Source organism: Peromyscus maniculatus, chromosome 6 (genome assembly GCF_049852395.1).
Source record: "Peromyscus maniculatus bairdii isolate BWxNUB_F1_BW_parent chromosome 6, HU_Pman_BW_mat_3.1, whole genome shotgun sequence".
Taxonomy (NCBI): Eukaryota; Metazoa; Chordata; class Mammalia; order Rodentia; family Cricetidae; genus Peromyscus; species Peromyscus maniculatus.
The window spans coordinates 95,136,581-95,152,557 of record NC_134857.1 but is presented as its reverse complement, the minus strand read 5'-3'; positions in this window follow the sequence as shown (position 1 = coordinate 95,152,557).

Sequence of the window (15,977 nt, the reverse complement as noted above, 5' to 3'; positions counted from 1 at the left end):
TGTATTCTTGTTCAGGTTCTCCCGCCCTCCAGAGACTCTCTGGCTTGTATTTCTTGGGTGGCTGACATTCTAGCTGAGGAGGTGTCTCTTAAGAACATTGGGAGTTGAAGGAAGCAAAGAGAGCATTGGGATTTGTTCAGGCCAGGGGATATCAAAGTTCAAAGTTATCCTTAATTGATCAAACCCCAAAGTATTAGTTTCAAAGTCTGCTCCAATCTTCTGTGGTTTGGTTGACCTCCTCCTGAACATTACACTGTGTGAGCCAAGTCTCAGGCCTCCTGTGCTTCCCAACGTGTCATCATATGAGCTTCTTACTGTCTATACTGCTTCCCATGGCTGTCTGTTTCCTGGAGGCCTAGAAAGTTGACTTTGGTCTACCTTGCTTGCATTGCTCCATGTTATCAGGCTCCCAGGACAGCTCAACTCTAAACAACAGTTTTTCTTTGAAGATGACACCTGCCTTAGATCGCTGAACTTTGAGTGCCTGTGTTTAACAAAAGGTTCTCTCCATGGCCACCATTCCCAATGCAGTAGGAACCATCTCACCTACCTGCAACTGGACTGAGGTGAGAACTGAACTTGTCTTATGGATAGGACTTCTGGTTTCTTTTCAGCATGCAGCCTGGCTGATCTTTTTGATGAGTTTTTTTGTTCAGCCGTGGGGAGTCTTGCTCTGAAGCTGTGTTCATCTTGGCATGTTCTCACCCAACTTTCATTCTGCCATTGTTCAGTCAACCTATAACTCTCATTGTGGATATATAAAACTCTTTCTCTCATTTTTTTCTTGCAGTCACTCTTCTCTATTACCCCTGTCACCCAAAGGTGGCTTCTAATGTGTCGTCTCACTCACAAATTTGGTTTCCAAAGTCCATTAACAAAAAGTAGTGGAAAGCAGCAAACAATGTTGGGTATTTTTGGGAAATGTTGAGATAGGTGCTCTTTGGAATTGGTGCTTGATTGTTCTTTGAAATAAGTGTGTGTAGCGTATTCTATTTTGCACTGATCAACTGATCATTCTAACCTTATAAGGCTAATTTTTCTTCTTCCTTTCACCTTTCTACTCAATTTTTTAAAGCTTTATTCAGAAAGTAAACTATGGTTTGTTACTGTGTGAAAGAAGAAGGATAAAATTATCATTTGGGTTAAATGCATGAAATAATTCTTTTGATTTCACACCTTTTCCTTTTTCTAGAGTTTACAAGTTGTTATTTTTCTGTATAATAGTACCTGTTGTTTTTCATAAGCATTAATAATTAGGAAATATAATTCAAGTGTAAAGTGGGTCTCCTTTCCTGTTGTTGAATTTTTTTCACCCCCAAGTAACTCAGGCCTAGGTTTTAGTCTCTGTATGACATTTCATATTTCAAAGATTGAAACTCCAAAATCCATCAAACCAGACAGCTCACACTGTTATTGGAAAGGAACATTCAAATATGTGAGCAAGCCTAATGGCCTCTCTTGCTTTTTAAGAATATAAAGGACAATCTTTCCAATACTTACTGCTAAAATTAAATGAGCAGCGTGGGGTGGTGAATGGCAAAATAATGATGTTAGTGCCTGGGGTGCCTGTTCATCACATGGTGGGCAAATGGAGACTCCATGGGAGACATAAAAAAAACACAACAAAAAACAAGACTGGCAATGGTGATGACATTCTCTGGTTGGGAGAAGGAAGGCAGTTCAGCAGTACTGACAGCTGTGCCTCAGGTCAGAGGGGAAGAGAGGGAGAAGAGTGGGCTGGCTGGACACCAAGCTGCTCCGTTTGCATATGGTTCACAAGCTGGCTCCCTGTCAACCCCTGTCCAGTGTCCCCTCTGCAGCCTCGTAAAGCATGTGCTTTGATGCATTGTGTCAGTTGGCACACTAGACAGTGAATAGTTGAAGGATGTCTGGCACTCTGGAGACTTTCCTTTATTGATATTATACGTTAGTCTTGTCTGGATGAAATTGAATCCCCAGCTCAAACCAGGTATAGGGTATTCTAGGATGCAAATAAATGGTTGTAAAGAGGGAATATAAGCTGGGTATGATAGTTTATGACTGTTATCTCAATGTTTGGAAGGCTGAAGCAGGAGGATTGCTGTGGGTCAAAGGTACATGATAAAAATCATAGGTCTACCTGGCCTACAGAGTGAGACTATTTCAAACAAACAAACGAACTAACTAACTAACTAACTAACTAACTAACTATAAAACAAATAAAAGTAACAAATAAAAGAGGATGTCTGAAGTTTGTATTTTGCTATCAAATTTTCACATCTGATTGTCAGTATTTGGCTCAAGAGTTTTCAAGAGCTGTCACTGGACAGGTGTGGCTGGGGCCACTAGTAATGTTTTTAAACTACATATGATTGCTTTAATTATTCACACTATGGTTTCTGAAAGATTTTTATAAGAATAGTTGAACAATTGAAAGCAATTTTGAAATGAAATTTACAACTTGTGTTCTGTGAGAAGCTGTCCCTAGAAAAAATTTTGTCTGTCTGCCTCTGTCCCTGTTTCTTTATCTTTGTATGCCAATATATTTGGTTTTGGTGGAATGAGGAGAAAGTATAGATACATGTGGCATTCATTGTGGTGGTCTGTTTGCTGAAAAGATAATGAGTATGTATGTATGTAGTATATATATAGTTGAGTTGTTGACTCTTTCATTTGTACTGAACTGTATACCTTTGAAACATGGCCTTTGCAGTTTACTGAGGCTATACAAGCAGAAAGAAAAGAGGGGTCCTCTGTCAGGTAGAGCTCAAGCACCTCTTCATCTCAGTTGTAAATGTCTTCATTTAAAAAGGTCTCTTTTGCATGTAATTGCAACACAAGCACACCCTATTCATCTTCCACTTTCCAGGAACTGCTTGGAATCCACAGGAAGGGCAAGTCTCACACAAATCAGCAAATACATGAGCATGGACTTCAGCAGGCAATTTGGAAATAGGGACAAAGATAAACACAGGGAAATTATCAATCTAATCACCAATGCAGATTGTACTTTGAAAAGAGGCAACCCAGAAATCAGGAAAGGACACACTGAGTCAGATGCACAGGTGACAAGAAAGGAGCCCCAGATTCCAAGTCCCCAGCATGCTCATCAGAATGCATAACCAGAGTGCAAGGAGAGCGTGGAACGGCTCAGATGTGGCAGGCACACGAGGAAGTCCAAACAAATGAGAGACCTTTTTTCACAGACTGATAACTGCAAAGTCATCTGGGGTAAGCTGCCTCCTTCTAAACTTTATACTGTCTCCGTGATTCATTGACTACTTGAAAGTGTGACATCATGGGGATAATTTTTTCTGAGAGCCTTGGGAAAAGTCACGACAGTGGGATTAGTCATGTTACAGCCGTGTCGTGTTAGTATTACTAGACTGCCCAGGGCAGTAGTTTAGCACAATACTGCTAACTGACAAGCCTGATTTCATTTGACTTTGTGTGTGTGTGTGTGTGTGAGAGAGAGAGAGAGAGAGAGAGAGAGAGAGAGAGAGAGAGAGAGAGAGAGGGAGGGAGGGAGGGAGGGAGGGAGGGAGGGAGGGAGGGAGGGAGGGAGAGGGAGGGAGGGAGGGAGGGAGGGGGAGGGAGGGAGGGAGGGAGGCAGAGAGAGAGAGAGAGAGAGAGAGAGAGAGAGAGAGAGAGAGAGAGAGAGAGAGAGAGAGAGATACTGATTATTGTTCCTACAGGAATTACTCAATAAAGCTAAGAGGTGGCCACTGTATTGCCTCCACATTCATTATCTATCACTGTGTAACCTGTTATCCTCAGATTAGAGACTAGCAATCAACATAAACATTTTCTGCCTATCAGTTTCATTCTAGATTAGAAATTTCGGAGCAGCTTAGCTAGAGTATACTGGCTTTGAGGCTTCTGTAAGATAGCAGTCAGGTTCAGGAGGGGCTAAGTAGTCAGAAGTCTTGACAGAGGCTGGACCAATGGTAGCTAACTACTGTGGCCAGCTGGCTGCATCATCCATCATATAGGTTAGTTGCATGTCTTTTTGTTATGCTGACTGGTGTCCACCAATGAGGAGCCCATACAAGGACTGCAAAACCATTGCTAGCCCAGTCTTGAAAGTGGAGAAGCTGTCATTTCTGCTGTAGTTAATTTATAAAGTATTTCTAAAAGAATTATTTTATGCATAAATGTGTTTTGTCTTTATGCTTGTCTGTACACTACAGGTGTGCCTGGTACCTACAGAAAAGTATGTCGTATTCTGCGGAACTGGAATTACAGATGGTTGTGAGCCACCACATGAGTGCTGAGAATCAAACCCAGTCCTCTTGAAAGAGCAACCATTGTTCTTAACTGCTGACCCATCTCTTCAGCGACCCTCTAAAGAATGTCTTATTTTATTTTTAACAACTTCTGCTATACTTAGTGACCACAAATACTTGCTCTGACTCAGTATGGAGGGTCTTAGTGTGGGGCTTGTGTAATCAGACCTCCCATCATGGTGACCGAATACTAGCCATAAACAACTCAAGAGGAAAGCCACTTTTAGCTCAGTGTCATATATTCTGTCTGCAGTGCTTGGCCCTTGCTGAGGTAGGATACCAAGGCAGCGGGAGCATGTAGTAGAGAACAGTCATTATGTGGCAGGAAGGAAGTGGAAGGGACAAAGTATGCCCTTCAAGGACATGTCCAGTGATTTAAATTCTTTAAATAAGTTCCACTTCATATTTAAAACATAATAGGGTTTGACTAAAAGGAGTTATGGGTTACTGGGATTTAGGTTGGAGAATGGCTACCAGTGCATTTGAGGAGATGGCTTTTGTTTTGTAAATAGTAAAGTTGGATGCATTTCAGTAGAAAGCCCTTGGGATGGGCTAATCTTATTTGTGAACTTGACAGGATTTAAAATTACGTTGGAGACAAACCTCTGGGCCTGTATTAGGGATGTTTCCAGAGAAGTTTAACAGAACTGGGAGTCTCACCTTGAATGTGGGTGGTACCATTCTGTGAGCTGGGATCTTGGATTGTATAAGGAGAAGGTGAATGGAGTACCAGCATTCATTGCTCTCTACTTCCTGACTGCTGACACAATGTGACCAGCTGTTTAATGATCCCGGCTGTGACACTTCCCTCACAATGACTATACCCTTGAACTGCAAACAGATATAAATCTTTCCTACTTTATGTTGCTTTTGTTAGATATTTTATCCCAGCAACAAGAAAAATATGAGAATCCTTGCTAGGAGGCCATGATGCTGTCATGGCAGCAAATGCTGAGACACTGAGGAAGGACAGGAACACCTTGTAATTACTCTATGGGGTACAATTACTATAGAAGATAATGGGTAAGCTCTTCCAGTTGTGTTTATTGTGTTATAGAAGTAAAACTAAATGTAAACAAACAAAAAGAAGCACAGATAACCCTGGATGGAATGGCTAAAGACTGCCAATATTTTTTGTATTAGAGACTAGTATGAAAAGCTTGTCATGTTTTAGAAAACATATGCCTTCTCTTTTGAAAGAGAAAGAAAGAGGTTTGTGGTCTGGGGCTGTTCAAAATGATGACACAGGTGACTGCCAAGATGTTTTACTCTGCTTCCTGGCCAGCACCTCAACGGTGAAATTGCAATCCTCATTTGAACTTACTGTACTATTGAAACTGTCATGTTCTACTGAACAGGGCCATTTGTTTCTTCACACTGGCTGATTAGTGCTTTAGGCTTGCCTTGGACTTGGCTGGTTTATGCTCTACTGTACAGTCACTAATTGGCCTGAACTTGAATGCTGGAGTATGAGGATGGGGAAGAGAAAGGGCGGAGCTTGTCAGTTTATTGTCATCAACCTCTACCCTTAAGGTCTAATTTATTGCCTACATTTCACCCAAATTTTCAGTTCCTTAGTACCTGTTCAACAATAAATCTCAGTGTGGATGACTAAAGGCATTATGATATGCAAGCATGTCTTTGACCAATTACTAGAAATTTGGAGCCAGCTATTGGCTACTTTCATTGGATGATGTTCTAGGCCTATGAAATTTGAGGAATTAAGATGATTTCTGTATTCTTAAAAGGTGTTGAGCCAGATGGGAGGAGAGGTAGGCAGGAACTTGGAGGAGTAGGGGGAAGGAAACCATAATTAGAATATATTTTATAAATATTCTATATTTTCAATAAGAGGGAAAAATATTTCTAACATGTGAGAATCAAAGAAATCCAGAGTCTATTGATTCATGAGTCAACAGCAACTCTTAGCACTACACTGCATTCAGAAGATTTGTACTCCAATGGCACCTATTTTGAAATACTCTTTGACTTGCAATTCAGGGTCTAGGTAATTTAGCCGTTGTGGCACACCCTAATGTTTCCTAACTAAAAATTTACCTCCTCTTCCTAGAATCCTCAATGTTTGTCATGGAACATGGCTAACTAGTGAGGACAGGGTTTTCAATTAGGCATGGCCATGAGCGTTTAGACATGTGCATGACCAAGGGGCCATAAGTGCAAATACATAGATACTTCTGTAAAGTGTTCTCTCTCTCTCTCTCTCTCTCTCTCTCTCTCTCTCTCTCTCTCTCTCTCTCTGTGCGTGTGTGTGTATGTGTATGAGAGAGAGAGAGAGAGAGAGAGAGAGAGAGAGAGAGAGAGAGAGAGAGAGAACTTGTGTACCTTCAATGAATTCCATAGGATCCATCCTACTTGTTTTGTGAGACAGGGTCTCTCACAGGGACCCAGGGTTCACCAATATGACACCACGCTCAGCTTTTTATGTGGAGGATGATAATCTAGGCTCAGGTCTTCATGGCTGTGTGTAAATGGAGGTGGAGCTTTTTGTCCTGCTATTCCCAAATCACTGGGAACAATAGCTATTATTCCCAAATAGCTGGCAGCTGCTTCCAAAATTACCACACAGAGGCTTATATTAATTATAAATATTTGGTCTATGGCTCAGGTTTACTATTAACTAGCTCTTACATTTAAATTGACCCATTTCTCTTAATCTATTTATTGCCAGGTGGTCCATGGCTTACCAGATCCTTCAGCATCCTGCTCTTTTGCGGCTCACAATGTCTCTCTCGACTCCGCCCCTCTTCCTCTGAGTCCTAGTTTGATTCTCTCACCTAACCTCATCCTGTCTTGTCATAGACCAAAACAACTTTATTATCAACCAATGAGGGAAATACATAGTCACAGTGTACAAAAGGACCATATCATAGCCATTGTGTGATAGAGCACATACATAAAATAAATAAATGGATACATTTCCACAGCTTCTTTTGTGAAATTTTCTTAAAGATGGGCATCAAACTATACTTTGGGCCTGCTTAGTCCACTTGCTTCAAGATGTTTAAAACTCAAATTTTAAGACTGTGTCACACAGAAAAGCTCATGAGGCAGAATCAAAAGCAACCCACGTCCCAGATGGTAATGCAGGTACTGTGGCAGTCCTCATTTTGTTGAACTGATTGCTATTTCAGTGCAGTGCTTCATTGTTGGGTTGTGATAAAGTTTTATGTCTACACTTTAGTTGCAAACACAAGTCATTGCCAGTCATGTTGTAGTCCAGCTTGATATAAACCATGGCCTTTTTATGTGGTAGTCAGGGATAAGTTGCTTAGCAGCATCATGGGGGAGAACTGTGGCACCTCTGCACAGATTCCTCCATAGGGGTGGTTCTGGTGCATGTTCCTGGATGATTCCCCATGGGGTGCACACACATTCTCCATGCACTAAAATGGTGAATTATAAGATCTCTCTCTCTCTCTCTCTCCTCTCTCTCCCTGTGTGTATGTGTTCGCGCGCGCGCGTGTGCGTGCGTGCGTGTGTGTGTGTGTGTGTGTGTGTGTGTGTGTGTGTGTGTGTGTGTGTTTGTGTTGGAGCTGGATAAAAAATGAGAAATTCAAGGATCTAAAATTTCTGGAGTCAGAAGACTAAGAGAAAACAGACTTGTAAATAAATATGCAAACCATGAAACCTATAATGTTTGAGTAACAAGCTGTAATCCTCTCCAAATCAGAGCTTGTGTTTAATATGGATGTCTCAATATATCATAGCCTTTAAATTGAAATCATCTTTTGCTCGATTAAAGAATTACATTTGTCTTCACTGTGACCATTTTCCACAAAGTAATTATGGCATATTTAGTATGCACAAAATGCTGAGTTATAAACAATGAAGAAGTCAGCTAAAATAGAGAAAAGTCTAAAGGAGAGCAAACAGCATGACCGTGTTTCGGCTAGCATGCTCTTCTCCATGTAAGCCCACCACTATACATCTCTGATTTGAGGAAATGTGCTGGATTTCCAGCACTGGTTTCCGGTGATGTGTAAGACTTTTGGTGACTTTAGGATTATTGGTTGGTTCAGTAGGTATTTGTGAAAATGCTATCATTAGATTGTTTTATTTTCTTTTGCTTAAAATAAAAAATATTCTGTGTGTGTGCTATATGTTTGTGTGTCTATGTGGATATATGCACATGGGTGCATATGCTTGCTGAGTCCAGAGGCACTGAGCCCTCTAGAGCTGGAGTTATAGGGGCCAATTGGTGAATCTCAGCTTTCTGAGTGTCTGTACAAAAAGTTGGCTACTTTCTTGAAAGTCTCGGCTCACCAACACTACCTCTGAGCACACACCTAATGTGTCCCAATATTGGGATCCAAGCCTTAGGCGTCACTCATGTATCTCATCCCACTGACATCATCCCTCCCAACTCCACGTCCATCTGGGATCCATCAAGTTGAGGCCGTTAGAGTGCAAGATGCTGAACATGGTATCAGTTTCTATGTAAATATTGTGTTTCCTCACCCCACAAAGGCAAGGGAAGGCAAATGGTTATGATGTGGGTCCCGGGAATCAAGCACTCAGCCGTCTGAGCCATCTCTTCAACCTTATATTTAGATTTCAAGTGCAATTATCACAGCTCCAATTTTGTCAATGGCAAAACAAGACCGAGAGATCTAAATGAACAACTCAAGATCAAAATGCTGCTTAAGGAGAAACTTGACTCCAAACCAAGCTTGTCAATAGCAAAACTGTGCATTTCTACTACATTTCATATCATGCTAAGCTTTCATTACTTATAGTTCCCTAAAGCCACTGGGAATTGTAGCGATTTTTGCTTTATTTTCAGTGGGGTTGGAATGCAAAACTTTATGCAGAGCTCAGATAACTTATTTGTGGAATGTCAAGCCTTATACACTGAGAACATGATCAAAGTTACCGAAGGAGATACAAACATGGACCAGCATTATGATCATGCTTTAAAATAATATACTTCTCTTCTCCAAATATGCTTTTTTTTTTTTAAAAAAAGAGGATATACTGGAATGTATTGTTAGAAAATTGTACACACTGGAGCTATATAAACTTCTGAATAATTTATTCTCAGGAATTTCTGCTCTGTCATCATTCCTCTAGTCTTTCCTCCATAGAACAAATAAAAGTGATGTGTGTGTGTGTATGCATATATACATATATAATGTGTGTGTGTGTGTGTGTGTGTGTGTGTGTGTGTGTGTTACATGTCAAGGTGAGAGGGTGTTTCAACTGGGTATATTCTTTAGTCACTTTTCACCTAGCATGTGAGGCAGAGGCCATCATCGGAGCCCAGAGCTCACCTACTTGGATAGTTTAGCACCAGCTTGTCCCAAGGACTCTGCCTCTGCCTCTTGAATGCTGAGATTACAGATGGCATTCCCATGAGTCAGCATTTATGTGAGTGCTGGGGATTGAATGCAGGGCTCACCCAGCAAGCTCTTCAGGCCTGAAGCGATCATTGTTTAGGCCCATGTCTACTGTTCCTCCTTCTGTCCTCACTGCTTTATCTCAAAAGCTTCCTGTTGTTAACCTAAGGTCTTTGATACTGTCGTCTGGCTTAGCTACAACTCTCCTGCCTCATCTCATAATTCTCTAGGTCAAAAAAATCCAAATCTCTTCATTGAGTATTTGTAAAGAATATTAAATTATTGCCTTTTAACTTACTTTGATGAATAATAAAATAATTGGTTATTCCTGAGTAATTGGCTTCATTTACAAATTTATACACGTTAAATTTCCCTAAATGTTTTGAGTTACACTTATAACTTATATTTCTCACTGTAGACCCTTTAGATAACAAGTTGCTTTTCATTATGGTAAAATGTGTAACACAAAGCTTAGCATTTAGCCATTTTTTTAAAAGGTTCATCCTTCAATGGGTACATAGATGTTCTGTTGTGGCTGACCACTCCGCAGACAGTGATTCTCTTCACTTTGATCAGATATAAGGTTCTGTGTCACTCCTATCCACTACACAAAGAAACTTCTCCACTGAGGTCAGAGAAATGCATTAATCCATGGGTAGAGAGACATGATTTTAGAGGGTGCTTTGATACTGTGTTCATTTAGCAGAATAGTAGTATGTTCCTACCTGGAGCCTTTGAGCATGCCAGCCATGAGTTCTTGGTTAGATTTACATTACCAAGTATATGTTTCCACTGTGGAGCTGGCCTTAAATACTGTCACAACAAAGTTTGTTACATCCATAACATTTGCACTACTGCTGCACCCATGGACACGTCTTTTCCTGCTGGGGTCATTATTGAAGTTCACTGAGTTCATGGCAGGGTAAGACTGTTGATTAGTTTTTTCTTTCAGCAGCCTGCATAGCTCCCTTTGGTACTGTGAAATCCAGGTAGCAGGAAAGAAGCTTCCTGAGGAGTACCACCACCTTGATTTCTTCATGTCCGGTGACCAGAGTGTCTGGTGGAAGACAATACTTTGAAAGAGTGTTAGGATTATCTTGTTTCATCAGGGTGAACTTTGTCTTTCCGTGACTGCACTAATTTGCAGTTCTCCAGGTGGACACAACATTGTGGAAATGGATATTATGTAAATAATCCTCATTCATGAATGAGGACCAATTCACTTCTATCCTACATTTTTACATTTCAAAATATGAGATTTTAAATATGAGACTCAAATATGAGATTTTAAATTATTAATAATCTTCATCACATCACATTTATTTTTAGCAATACTTACTGTACATTTATAAATATATATATATATATATATATATTTGAATTTCAAATTTATTGAATAGTTTTAGATAATTTACCAAATTACTTTATTAATTAATGAGCTAAAATATTTGACAGTATTCATTTTATGAAATAAAATTGGTTGACTGATTGATTTATCTTTGAGACAGATTCTTGCAAGGTACTTCTGGCTGATCTGATACTCACTTTCCAGTCTACTTGGACTCAAATTCACAGCAATCTTCCAGCTGCAACTTTCTAAGTACTGGGATTATAGGAAGGCATTGCTACGCCTAGTAACATTTATGTGTGTGTGTGTGTGTGTGTGTGTGTGTGTGTGTGTGTGTGTGTGTGCAAGCATATGCATATGTGTGTGTACCCATGTGGAGGTCAGAGTCAGAGGACAACTTGGTGTCACTCTTCAGGCTCCATCTACTTTTGTTTCAAGACTGAGTCATTTTATTGAACTGGACATCACTTTTTGGGCTGAGCTGGTAGACCAAAGCCCCCCAGGGATCTACCAACTCTACCTCCATAACTTCAAATTTACAAGGACACATCCTACCATGCTGGCTTTTTAAGGGGGATCTGGACTTAGAACTCATATCTTCATGCTTAAAAGGCAAGTACTTCTATGACAGAGCTATCTTTCTAGCCCAAGATTTATACTTAAATTTTTTTAAAAAAATCATACTTTAGCAAATTAGATTTTTTAAAAAAGGCATGTTTAATTAAAAATCCTTAATCTCTGCAAAGATCAGAAAATTGTTTAAATAGTTATAAAATATCGGGATTAATTTCAGAAAATAGTTGCAAATTTCATTGTGGAAAATATTTCTGTTCTAGACAAGTTGGGGAAAATATTACAACTATTTAGGATGCTTTATAATTATTCCTAGAATTCTTTGGGTTGCAAATGACTTACTCATCTTTGGTTCTGTAGAGATGTCTCATGTGAAATTTCCTAAACTATAGGTAAATAGGTAAATATGATGACAATCTCCACTGACTACTTTACTTTCAAGTGTGTGTGTGTATGCTTGAGGGTCTTTGTGTATATCTCAGGTTGACCTGGCACTCACTATGTAGCCCAAGCTGGCAATGAATTTATGATCTTCCTGTCTCAACCTCCCAAATGGTAGATTTCAGATGTATACCACCACACCTGGTTTACCACTCTACTTTTTCTTTAGCTGATTGAAATTAATTTCTTTGTTGCAGGATTTGAACAAAATGTCTTTGTATTGCCTGATTGAGTTATAATTCTTACCATGTCTTTGTTTCATTGATTAAGGCTCATTCTTTTATGGATGCTCAACTTCAACTGCTCTAGTTCATACAGAGCAAAATGCATTTTCCTAGAACGTCAGTTTGTCTCTTGCTCTTAGGTAACTGTATCTAAACATGGCGTTATCCTGACCCTATCTCTGAGATGAATTTCCTGACGGAAACTTTTGTTGCCTTGAAGTACCAGGGTATTTCCTTCCTTTATATTTCCACTAGAACTGTATGCATTTTTCCTGAGATATCTATACTACTGTAATATTTCTTTGTCTGTTTTCTCCACTAAACCTTAATCTTCTTGAAGATGATACCAATGCCTTGCCCACTACTGGAACTTGCACACTAGCCTAAAAAGATTAACATGGAAAGTTCTTCCTCCATATTATGAGGAAAAATAGACAAAGGCCAGGGAATATGTTCTGATCTGCAAAGGGAGTAAGAATAATGAGTTACTTAGAGTATGGCCTCTTGGCATACTGAATATTTTATACTGAAGGAATCTGAGAAACCCGCAAAAGCTGGATGGCCTTTCTGACTCTTGCCTGCCTACCTTCTCTGAAGTATTCACAAGGTCTCCATGTTCTCCACTCATATCCAGAGGAAAGGAACATTTGCATCTCTGAAGATACTCCACGACAGAGAAGAATCTGAATGAGCAGGCTTTGCTGAATATCTCCTAGTTTATTCCCAGGAGGCTGTACCCTTTTCAGGCCATCTGCTCTTCCTCACAGACAGCAAAATGGCACATAAGCTTGGCTTATCCATTTCTGTGACACTTAGCTGTCTTTTGAAGGATGCTGCATCATATAAAACATTAAATGCATTTCTATACTTTTGCTAAACTGTCTGCTACTACAGCACCCACTACCTACCCCACAATGAATGGAAGACATGAAAAGGAGAAGATAACATATCTTTCTTCCCCTACAATTATTCTAAGAAAAATAATCCATGTGTTGAAACCATGAGGGCATCTGAGGCAAGTCTAAGAGGACTTTTGTAAATAGTGTAATTTTAGTTCCCTATTTAACCCATTCCTTCTCACTGGTGGAACAGAGTCACTATCTCTACCATTCTTCGGGGACAAATGGCAAAACCAACTTTGGCTTTACTAGAAATGTTTACAAATTGGAGGAATAACCCACAAGCAAAATCAAATTTTCTGTTATTAAGATAAGTTCACAATTTCCTTAGCGTTTATACAGAGAAACAAAAATTGTCACAATAATGAAATAATATTTGTTCATCATTGTTTAGCCATCAATACTTGGATGTTTTCTGCTGCAGAATGTGCTCTCATGGAGTGTGCTGCGTTGAAAACTTGACTGCAGGCTACTCAAGTAAGTGATGACCTGTTCTTAGGTCATGTCATCATTTATTTTGGTTTTTTATTTTATTTCGACCATCCAAGCTTTCTTATGTTTCTGTAGCGATCCAGTTGGCTATGGCCTGGAGACCCATAAGAAGCACAATTAGCATTTTATATTTAGCTATAATTTTTAATCTATCAACCACATGTTGTTGTTCAATATTTCTACAGAATGACTCCCTGACTAGTGACAGTCGCAGATGTGGCTGTTATATTCTTGGAATCAGTATCTGAACAAAAACAAAATTGATGTGCTCTTTTCATAGTTACAATAAAATTCCAGGTAACACACAAATCATGAAAATTGTCGGAGACAACAGATGCTAACAATTACTTTGTATTTCTGCATTTGAAAAAACAGAATTGGAGATTGAATATGCATACCAAATGGAATTTGTTTCTTTTGTGTTTAAAGGTGTAAGGAAGTGATGGCTGGAGGAAGTAAAACAATGTACAATTATGATGCTATGGTGTGAAACTGCAGTTCAAGTGTTACAGAAAGTGTTGCCTTATGCTGCTGTATTATCATGGGTAATTATGACTTATTACTGTCCTTTAAAATTTTACTTTCATGTATATGTATGAATGTGGATGAATTGCATTGTGTGGTGTATTCACACATATGTATGTGGGTGTGTGCATTTGTGTACCCTTTCATGGAGGTGAGAGGAGGTGTTTGAATGTCCTGCTCCATTACCCTCTACTTTATTCCTTTGAGTCATGGTCTCTCCTTGAACATGGAGCTATGTTGGTGGCCAGCAAGCTGTCATAATCTTTTCATCTACTCTTTTCATATTTCTGGAGTCAACAGTTGTGTGTGTCCATGTCTGATTTTTTTATGTGAATACTGGGGATTTGAACCCAGGTCCTCTTGCTTGCATGGAAAGCTCTCCTACACCCTGAGCCATCATTTCATTTGGAGCGTGGTCTCATGTCGCCTTCACGAAAGTTCATGCTGAATTCACCCTTACTTAGTAGCAGAAGATAGCTTTGTACTCCTAATTCTCCTGCTTCTGCCTCCCAAGATATGGCATTTTAGGCATATGCCACCATTCCTTCGTCTTTTTGTTTTGTTTTGAGAGACATGATTTGTCTTTGAGAATAAGAGCGATGGTTCCTAGCTTTCCTTAGAGCAAAGAAATATTTGAGAGGATATTCTTATGATTCCTCCCAACAGCTGGATTATTTGTTGGAGGCACTCTGCATGAGCATTATTTAGTACTGTCCCTTCATGATCAAGCATCAAGGTCTGTTCTGTCTGAGGCTAAGTGTGCTGACAATGGTTCTAAGTGCATTTCATTTTGCTGTCAAATACCTAAGTGCATTTCATTTTGCTGTCAAATATCATGAAGTTAAAGGCAGTATTTTATTGCTCTCTATTTTTATTGTGAGGAAATGTCTGGAACGTGTGACATATTAACTAATAATAAAGAATATTGCCACATGGCCAATTAATGTGAAATATTAAAATGATTAAAGTAACTCAGATTTTTTTCTTTCCTATAATTATTGTCTATTTTAATTCCATATGGAAATTAAGAAATGATAAATTAGGGTCAGTGACTTTACTTTTTAATTTATGTTTTTCAAGGCAGCCTCTTACTATGTAGTCCAGACTGGCTTGAAAGTTCCTATATATTTTAGGCTGGTCTCAAGATCACAATCCTCCTGCTGCTGATCCCTTCACTTTTTGATTTCTGGGATTACAGGTGTAGAGCACTAGGTCAAACTTTCTTTAATTTCACTTTTTTTAATTTACAAGAATTTAAAAAAGTATATATCCTTTGAAGATAGAGGTGAGAATTATTAAATGAAACATGGGCTAGTGAAAGCTGCTTTGAGGACTATAATTTTTACAAAGAATGTAACAATAATTTTTACAAAGAATGACTGAACTAACATTCTGTGTGATGGCTGAAATGGTCTTCCAGAGTTAGTTACCTCTGGTATGATCCTTCGCAGAGTCCCTTCTGCCCTACAGCTGGTCTGCTCAATAGGACATCTGTGGTCTGTCACTTCCATGACTACCTTGCCAATGCCTTTCTCCCATTTCCTTTCGGTCTCTTCTTACCTCCCATAATGCACTCTAGAGAAAATCAGCTGCTGTGCTGTGAGGAGAGGGTCGGTCACACAGAGAGGGACAAAGGCCTCTGGACAGCAACCAGTGAAGGCCAGAGGCTGATGTGAGACTCAGAGGAGAGAGAGTCTAGGGGCAGGTCTTCTCTACTAGCTAAACTCCAGATGATCGATCATCAGCCTATCCTTCATCTGAGCTGCAACCCTTTTCAAGCCACTTCAAGATTCCCAATCTGCAGATAGTGGGAGATAATAAATGTCTGTTGATTTAAGCCACAACCTTTTTAA